Genomic DNA, 8,825 nt, shown 5'->3' on the forward strand with positions numbered 1-8,825 from the left:
GTTACTAACCAGAGGATGAGGGCTGTTACTAACCAGAGGATGAGGGGTTGTTACTAACCAGAGGATGAGGGTTGTTACTAACCAGAGGATGAGGGTTGTTACTAACCAGAGGAGGAGGGGTTGTTACTAACCAGAGGAGGAGGGGTTGTTACTAACCAGAGGAGGAGGGGTTGTTACTAACCAGAGGAGGAGGGGGGTTGTTACTAACCAGAGGAGGAGGGGTTGTTACTAACCAGAGGAGGGGTTGTTACTAACCAGAGGAGGGGTTGTTACTAACCAGAGGAAGGAGGGGCTGTTACTAACCAGAGGAGGGGCTGTTACTAACCAGAGGAGGGTTGTTACTAACCAGAGGAGGGGTTGTTACTAACCAGAGGAGGTTGTTACTAACCAGAGGAGGGGTTGTTACTAACCAGAGGAGGGTTGTTACTAACCAGGAGGGTTGTTACTAACCAGAGGATGAGGAGCTGTTACTAACCAGAGGATGAGTTAGCTGTTACTAACCAGAGGAGAGGGCTGTTACTAACCGAAGGATGAGGGGCTGTTACTAACCAGAGGATGAGGGGTTGTTACTAACCAGAGGATGAGGGGTTGTTACTAACCAGAGGAGGGGGGTTGTTACTAACCAGAGGAGGAGGGGTTGTTACTAACCAGAGGAGGAGGGGTTGTTACTAACCAGAGGAGGAGGGGTTGTTACTAACCAGAGGAGGAGGGTTGTTACTAACCAGAGGAGGGGTTGTTACTAACCAGAGGAGGGGTTGTTACTAACCAGAGGAGGGAGTTGTTACTAACCAGAGGAGGGGCTGTTACTAACCAGAGGAGGGGTTGTTACTAACCGAAGGAGGGGCTGTTACTAACCAGAGGAGGGCTGTTACTAACCAGAGGAGGGGTTGTTACTAACCAGAGGAGGGGTTGTTACTAACCAGAGGAGGGGTTGTTACTAACCAGAGGAGGGGTTGTTACTAACCAGAGGGAGGGGTTGTTACTAACCAGAGGAGGGGTTGTTACTAACCAGAGGAGGGGCTGTTACTAACCAGAGGAGGGGTTGTTACTAACCGGAGGAGGGGCTGTTACTAACCGGATGAGGGTTGTTACTAACCAGAGGATGAGGGGTTGTTACTAACCAGAGGAGGGGAGTTGTTACTAACCAGAGGATGAGGGTTGTTGCTAACCAGAGGATGAGGTTGTTGCTAACCAGAGGATGAGGTTATTGCTAACCGAGGATGAGGGTTGTTGCTAACCAGAGGATGAGGGCTGTTACTAACCAGAGGAGGAGGGGTTGTTACTAACCAGAGGAGGAGGGGCTGTTACTAACCAGAGGAGGGGGGTTGTTACTAACCAGAGGAGGAGGGCTGTTACTAACCAGAGGAGGAGGGGTTGTTACTAACCAGAGGAGGAGGGGCTGTTACTAACCAGAGGAGGAGGGTTGTTACTAACCAGAGGAGGAGAGGTTGTTACTAACCAGAGGAGGAGGGGTTGTTACTAACCAGAGGAGGAGGGTTGTTACTAACCAGAGGAGGGGTTGTTACTAACCGAAGAGGAGGGGCTGTTACTAACCAGAGGAGGGGGTTACTAACAGAGGAGGGTTGTTACTAACCAGAGGAGGGGCTGTTACTAACCAGAGGAGGGGTTGTTACTAACCAGAGGAGGGGTTGTTACTAACCAGAGGAGGGTTGTTACTAACCAGGGAGGGGTTGTTACTAACCAGAGGAGGGGTTGTTACTAACCAGAGGAGGGGTTGTTACTAACCAGAGGAGGAGGGGTTGTTACTAACCAGAGGAGGGGGTTACTAACCGAAGAAGGGCTGTTACTAACCAGAGGAGGGGTTGTTACTAACCAGAGGAGGGGTTGTTACTAACCAGAGGAGGGGTTGTTACTAACCAGAGGAGGTTGTTACTAACCAGAGGAGGGCTGTTACTAACCAGAGGAGGGTTGTTACTAACCAGAGGAGGGGTTGTTACTAACCAGAGGAGGGGTTGTTACTAACCAGAGGAGGGTTGTTACTAACCAGAGGAGGGGTTGTTACTAACCAGAGGAGTTGTTACTAACCAGAGGAGGGGTTGTTACTAACCGGAGGAGGAGGGCTGTTACTAACCGGAGGAGGAGGGGCTGTTACTAACCAGAGGAGGGGTTCGTTACTAACCGGATGAGGGGGTTGTTACTAACCAGAGGAGGAGGGTTGTTACTAACCAGAGGAGGGTTGTTACTAACCGGAGGAGGAGGGCTGTTACTAACCAGGAGGAGGGGTTGTTACTAACCAGAGGAGGGTTGTTACTAACCAGAGGAGGGGTCATTACTAACCAGAGGAGGTTGTTACTAACCAGAGGAGGGGTTGTTACTAACCAGAGGAGGAGGGGTGTTACTCACCAGAGGAGGGGTTGTTACTAACCAGAGGAGGGGTTGTTACTAACCGGAGGAGGGTTATTACTAACCAGAGGAGGAGGGTTGTTACTAACCAGAGGATGAGGGTTGTGCAACCAGAGAGGGGTTGTTACTAACCAGAGGAGGAGGGTTGTTACTAACCAGAGGATGAGGGTTGTTACTAACCAGAGGAGGAGGGTTGTTACTAACCAGAGGAGAGGTTGTTACTAACCAGAGGAGAGGGTTGTTACTAACCAGAGGAGGAGGTTGTTACTAACCAGAGGAGGAGGGGTTGTTACTAACCAGAGGAGGGCTGTTACTAACCAGAGGAGGAGGGGGTTGTTACTAACCAGAGGAGTTGTTACTAACCAGAGGAGGAGGGTTGTTACTAACCAGAGGAGGAGGGGTTGTTACTAACCAGAGGAGGAGGTTGTTACTAACAGAGGAGGTTGTTACTAACCAGAGGAGGGGTTATTTACTAACCAGAGGAGGGAGTTGGTACTAACCGAAGAAGGGGCTGTTACTAACCAGAGGAGGGGTTGTTACTAACCAGAGGAGGGGTTGTTACTAACCAGAGGAGATTACTAACCAGAGGAGAGAGTTGTTTACTAACCAGAGATTGTTACTAACCAGAGGAGGGGTTATTACTAACCAGAGGAGGGTTATTACTAACAGAGGAGGGAGGGTTGTTACTAACCAGAGGAGGGGTTGTTACTAACCAGAGGAGGGGTTGTTACTAACAGGAGAGGGCTGTTACTAACCGGAGGAGGAGGGGCTGTTACTAACCAGAGAGGGGTTGTTACTAACCGGAGAGGGGTTATTACTAACCAGAGGAGAGGAGTTGTTACTAACCAGAGGAGGGGTTGTTACTAACCAGAGGAGGGGCTATTACTAACTAACCAGAGGAGGAGAATTGTTACTAACCCAGAGGAGGAGAGGAGGAGAAATTGTTACTAACCAGAGGAGGGGGTTATTACTAACCCAGAGGAGGAGCTGTTACTACCAGAGGAGGGTTGTTACTAACCAGAGGAGGAGGGTTGTTACTAACCAGAGGAGGAGGGTTGTTACTATTGAGGAGAGGAGAGTGCGTTACTAACCAGAGGAGGAGAAGTTATTACTAACCGGAGGAGGGAGTGGGTACTAACCAGAGGAGGGGCTTGTTACTAACCAGAGGAGGGGCTGTTACTCACCCAGAGGAGGGGTTGTTACTAACCAGAGGAGGAGGGGTTGTTACTAACCAGAGGAGGAGGGGTTGTTACTAACCAGAGGAGGAGGGTTGTTACTAACCAGAGGAGGAGGGAGTTGTTACTAACCAGAGGAGGAGTTGTTACTAACCAGAGGAGGAGGGGTTTATTTACTAACCCAGGAGGAGGAGTTGTTACTAACCAGAGGAGGGAGGTTTGTTACTAGCCAGAGGAGGGCTGTTACTAACCAGAGGGGTTGTTACTAACCAGGAGGTTGTTACTAACCAGAAGGAAGGCTGTTACTAACCGAAGGAGGGGCTGTTACTAACCGAGGAGGGGCTGTTACTAACCAGAGGAGGGGCTGTTACTAACCGAGGAGGGGCTGTTACTAACAGAGGAGGGACTGTTACCCCAACCAGAGGAGGGGCTGTTACTAACCAGAGGAGGGAATGTTACTAACCAGAGAGGAATTGTTAATGACCGGAGGAGGTGTGCCTTTCAAAGGAGAAATTATTTACTAACAGGAGGAGAGCTGTTACTAACCGGAGGAGAGGTGTACGTCACCAGGAGAGTTGTTACTCTTTTAGAGGAGGAGGGTTATTACTAACAGAGGAGGAGGGTTATTACAAACAGAGGAGGGAGGGTGTGCAACAGAGGAGGTTGACAGCCCTCCACCAGAGGAGGAGGGGTGTTACGAACGGAAAGGAGGTTATTACTAACTCAGAGGGAGGAGGGTTATTTACTAACAGGAGGAGGGTTGTTACTAAACAGAGGAGGAGGGTTATTACTAACAGAGGAAGGTATTACTAACCAGAGGAGGAGGGGTTGTTACTAACCAGAGGAGGAGGGGTTGTTACTAACCAGAGGAGGAGGGGTTGTTACTAACCAGAGGAGGAGGGGTTGTTACTAACCAGAGGAGGAGGGGTTGTTACTAACCAGAGGAGGAGGGGTTGTTACTAACCAGAGGAGGAGGGGTTGTTACTAACCAGAGGAGGAGGGGTTGTTACTAACCAGAGGAGGAGGGGTTGTTACTAACCAGAGGAGGAGGGGTTGTTACTAACCAGAGGAGGAGGGGCTGTTACTAACCAGAGGAGGAGGGGCTGTTACTAACCAGAGGAGGGGTTGTTACTAACCAGAGGAGGGTTGTTACTAACCAGAGGAGGAGGGGCTGTTACTAACCAGAGGAGGAGGGGCTGTTACTAACCAGAGGAGGGGTCTGTTACTAACCAGAGGAGGGGTTGTTACTAACCAGAGGAGGAGGGGTTGTTACTAACCAGAGGAGGAGGGGTTGTTACTAACCAGAGGAGGAGGGTTGTTACTAACCAGAGGAGGAGGGGTTGTTACTAACCAGAGGAGGAGGGGTTGTTACTAACCAGAGGAGAGGGTTGTTACTAACCAGAGGAGGGGCTGTTACTAACCAGAGGAGGGGTTGTTACTAACCAGAGGAGAGGGTTGTTACTAACCAGAGGAGGAGGGGCTGTTACTAACCGAGAGGAGGGGCTGTTACTAACCAGAGGAGGAGGGGCTGTTACTAACCAGAGGAGGGGCTGTTACTAACCAGAGGAGGGGCTGTTACTAACCAGAGGGAGGGGCTGTTACTAACCAGAGGAGGGGCTGTTACTAACCAGAGGAGGGGTTGTTACTAACCAGAGGAGGGGTTGTTACTAACCAGAGGAGGAGGCTGTTACTAACCGAGAGGAGGGGCTGTTACTAACCAGAGGATGAGGGGTTGTTACTAACCAGAGGATGAGGGGTTGTTACTAACCAGAGGATGAGGGGTTGTTACTAACCAGAGGATGAGGGGTTGTTACTAACCAGAGGAGGAGGGGTTGTTACTAACCAGAGGAGGAGGGGTTGTTACTAACCAGAGGAGGAGGGGTTGTTACTAACCAGAGGAGGAGGGGTTGTTACTAACCAGAGGAGGAGGGGTTGTTACTAACCAGAGGAGGAGGGGTTGTTACTAACCAGAGGAGGAGGGGTTGTTACTAACCAGAGGAGGAGGGGTTGTTACTAACCAGAGGAGTTGTTACTAACCAGAGGAGTTGTTACTAACCAGAGGAGGGGTTGTTACTAACCGAGAGGAGGGGCTGTTACTAACCAGAAGGAGGGGCTGTTACTAACCAGAGGAGGAGGGGCTGTTACTAACCAGAGGAGGAGGGGTTGTTACTAACCAGAGGAGGAGGGTTGTTACTAACCAGAGGAGGAGGCTGTTACTAACCAGAGGAGGGGTTGTTACTAACCAGAGGAGGGGTTGTTACTAACCAGAGGAGGGGTTGTTACTAACCAGAGGAGGGGTTGTTACTAACCAGAGGAGGGGCTGTTACTAACCGGAGGAGGGGCTGTTACTAACCAGAGGAGGAGGGGCTGTTACTAACCAGAGGATGAGGGGTTGTTACTAACCAGAGGATGAGGGGTTGTTACTAACCAGAGGAGTTGTTACTAACCAGAGGAGGAGGGGTTGTTACTAACCAGAGGAGGGGTTGTTACTAACCAGAGGAGGGGTTGTTACTAACCAGAGGAGGAGGGGTTGTTACTAACCAGAGGAGGAGGGGTTGTTACTAACCAGAGGAGGAGGGGTTGTTACTAACCAGAGGAGGAGGGGTTGTTACTAACCAGAGGAGGAGGGGTTGTTACTAACCAGAGGAGGAGGGGTTGTTACTAACCAGAGGAGGAGGGGTTGTTACTAACCAGAGGAGGAGGGGTTGTTACTAACCAGAGGAGGAGGGCTGTTACTAACCAGAGGAGGAGGGTTGTTACTAACCAGAGGAGGAGGGGTTGTTACTAACCAGAGGAGAGGGCTGTTACTAACCAGAGGAGGAGGGGCTGTTACTAACCGAGAGGAGGGGCTGTTACTAACCAGAGGAGGGGCTGTTACTAACCAGAGGAGGAGGGCTGTTACTAACCAGAGGAGGGGCTGTTACTAACCAGAGGAGGGGCTGTTACTAACCAGAGGAGGGGTTGTTACTAACCAGAGGAGGGGGTTGTTACTAACCAGAGGAGGGGTTGTTACTAACCAGAGGAGGGGTTGTTACTAACCAGAGGAGGAGGGGTTGTTACTAACCAGAGGATGAGGGGTTGTTACTAACCAGAGGATGAGGGTTGTTACTAACCAGAGGAGTTGTTACTAACCAGAGGATGAGGGGTTGTTACTAACCAGAGGAGGAGGGGTTGTTACTAACCAGAGGAGGAGGGGTTGTTACTAACCAGAGGAGGAGGGGTTGTTACTAACCAGAGGAGGAGGGGTTGTTACTAACCAGAGGAGGAGGGGTTGTTACTAACCAGAGGAGGAGGGGTTGTTACTAACCAGAGGAGGAGGGGTTGTTACTAACCAGAGGAGGAGGGGTTGTTACTAACCAGAGGAGGAGGGGTTGTTACTAACCAGAGGAGGAGGGGTTGTTACTAACCAGAGGAGGAGGGGTTGTTACTAACCAGAGGAGGAGGGGTTGTTACTAACCAGAGGAGGAGGGGTTGTTACTAACCAGAGGAGGAGGGGTTGTTACTAACCAGAGGAGGAGGGGTTGTTACTAACCAGAGGAGGAGGGGTTGTTACTAACCAGAGGAGGAGGGGTTGTTACTAACCAGAGGAGGAGGGGTTGTTACTAACCAGAGGAGGAGGGGTTGTTACTAACCAGAGGAGGAGGGGTTGTTACTAACCAGAGGAGGAGGGGTTGTTACTAACCAGAGGAGGAGGGGTTGTTACTAACCAGAGGAGGAGGGGCTGTTACTAACCAGAGGAGGAGGTTGTTACTAACCAGAGGAGGGGTTGTTACTAACCAGAGGAGGAGGGGTTGTTACTAACCAGAGGAGAGGGTTGTTACTAACCAGAGGAGGGGTTGTTACTAACCAGAGGAGGAGGGGTTGTTACTAACCAGAGGAGGAGGGGTTGTTACTAACCAGAGGAGGAGGGGTTGTTACTAACCAGAGGAGGAGGGGTTGTTACTAACCAGAGGAGAGGGCTGTTACTAACCAGAGGAGGAGGGTTGTTACTAACCGAGAGGAGGGGTTGTTACTAACCAGAGGAGGAGGGGCTGTTACTAACCGAGAGGAGGGGCTGTTACTAACCAGAGGAGGGGCTGTTACTAACCAGAGGAGGGGCTGTTACTAACCAGAGGAGGGGCTGTTACTAACCAGAGGAGGGGCTGTTACTAACCAGAGGAGGGGTTGTTACTAACCGAGGAGGAGGGGTTGTTACTAACCAGAGGAGGGGTTGTTACTAACCAGAGGAGAGGGCTGTTACTAACCAGAGGATGAGGGGTTGTTACTAACCAGAGGATGAGGGGTTGTTACTAACCAGAGGATGAGGGGTTGTTACTAACCAGAGGATGAGGGGTTGTTACTAACCAGAGGATGAGGGGTTGTTACTAACCAGAGGAGGAGGGGTTGTTACTAACCAGAGGAGGAGGGGTTGTTACTAACCAGAGGAGGAGGGGTTGTTACTAACCAGAGGAGGAGGGGTTGTTACTAACCAGAGGAGGAGGGGTTGTTACTAACCAGAGGAGGAGGTGTTGTTACTAACCAGAGGAGGAGGGGTTGTTACTAAACAGAGGAGGGGGGGTTGTTACTAACCAGAGGAGGAGGGGTTGTTACTAACCAGAGGAGGAGGGGTTGTTACTAACCAGAGGAGGAGGGGCTGTTACTAACCAGAGGAGGAGGGGCTGTTACTAACCAGAGGAGGTGTTGTTACTAACCAGAGGAGGTGTTGTTACTAACCAGAGGAGGGGTTGTTACTAACCGGAGGAGGGGCTGTTACTAACCAGAGGAGGGGCTGTTACTAACCAGAGGAGGGGTTGTTACTAACCAGAGGAGGGGTTGTTACTAACCAGAGGAGGGGCTGTTACTAACCAGAGGAGGGGCTGTTACTAACCAGAGGAGGGGTTGTTACTAACCGGAGGAGGGGTTGTTACTAACCAGAGGAGGAGGGGTTGTTACTAACCAGAGGAGGAGGGGTTGTTACTAACCAGAGGAGGAGGGGTTGTTACTAACCAGAGGAGGAGGGGTTGTTACTAACCAGAGGAGGAGGGGTTGTTACTAACCAGAGGAGGAGGGGTTGTTACTAACCAGAGGAGGAGGGGTTGTTACTAACCAGAGGAGGAGGGGTTGTTACTAACCAGAGGAGGAGGGGTTGTTACTAACCAGAGGAGGAGGGGTTGTTACTAACCAGAGGAGGAGGGGTTGTTACTAACCAGAGGAGGAGGGGTTGTTACTAACCAGAGGAGGAGGGGTTGTTACTAACCAGAGGAGGAGGGGTTGTTACTAACCAGAGGAGGGGCTGTTACTAACCAG

At 50.8% G+C, this 8,825-nt stretch overlaps 1 protein-coding gene and 1 long non-coding RNA gene across 6 annotated transcripts in view; one reads left to right on the forward strand and one right to left on the reverse strand.

Annotated features, from left to right (window-relative positions):
- LOC127929758 (uncharacterized) overlaps positions 1-8,825 on the forward strand; it is a 54,703-nt gene that overhangs the window by 15,422 nt on the left and 30,456 nt on the right. The window lies entirely within an intron of this gene.
- LOC118381277 (probable ATP-dependent RNA helicase DDX41) overlaps positions 1-8,825 on the reverse strand; it is a 127,954-nt gene that overhangs the window by 14,501 nt on the left and 104,628 nt on the right.

Source organism: Oncorhynchus keta, chromosome 4 (assembly GCF_023373465.1).
Source record: "Oncorhynchus keta strain PuntledgeMale-10-30-2019 chromosome 4, Oket_V2, whole genome shotgun sequence".
NCBI classification, from domain to species: domain Eukaryota; kingdom Metazoa; phylum Chordata; class Actinopteri; order Salmoniformes; family Salmonidae; genus Oncorhynchus; species Oncorhynchus keta.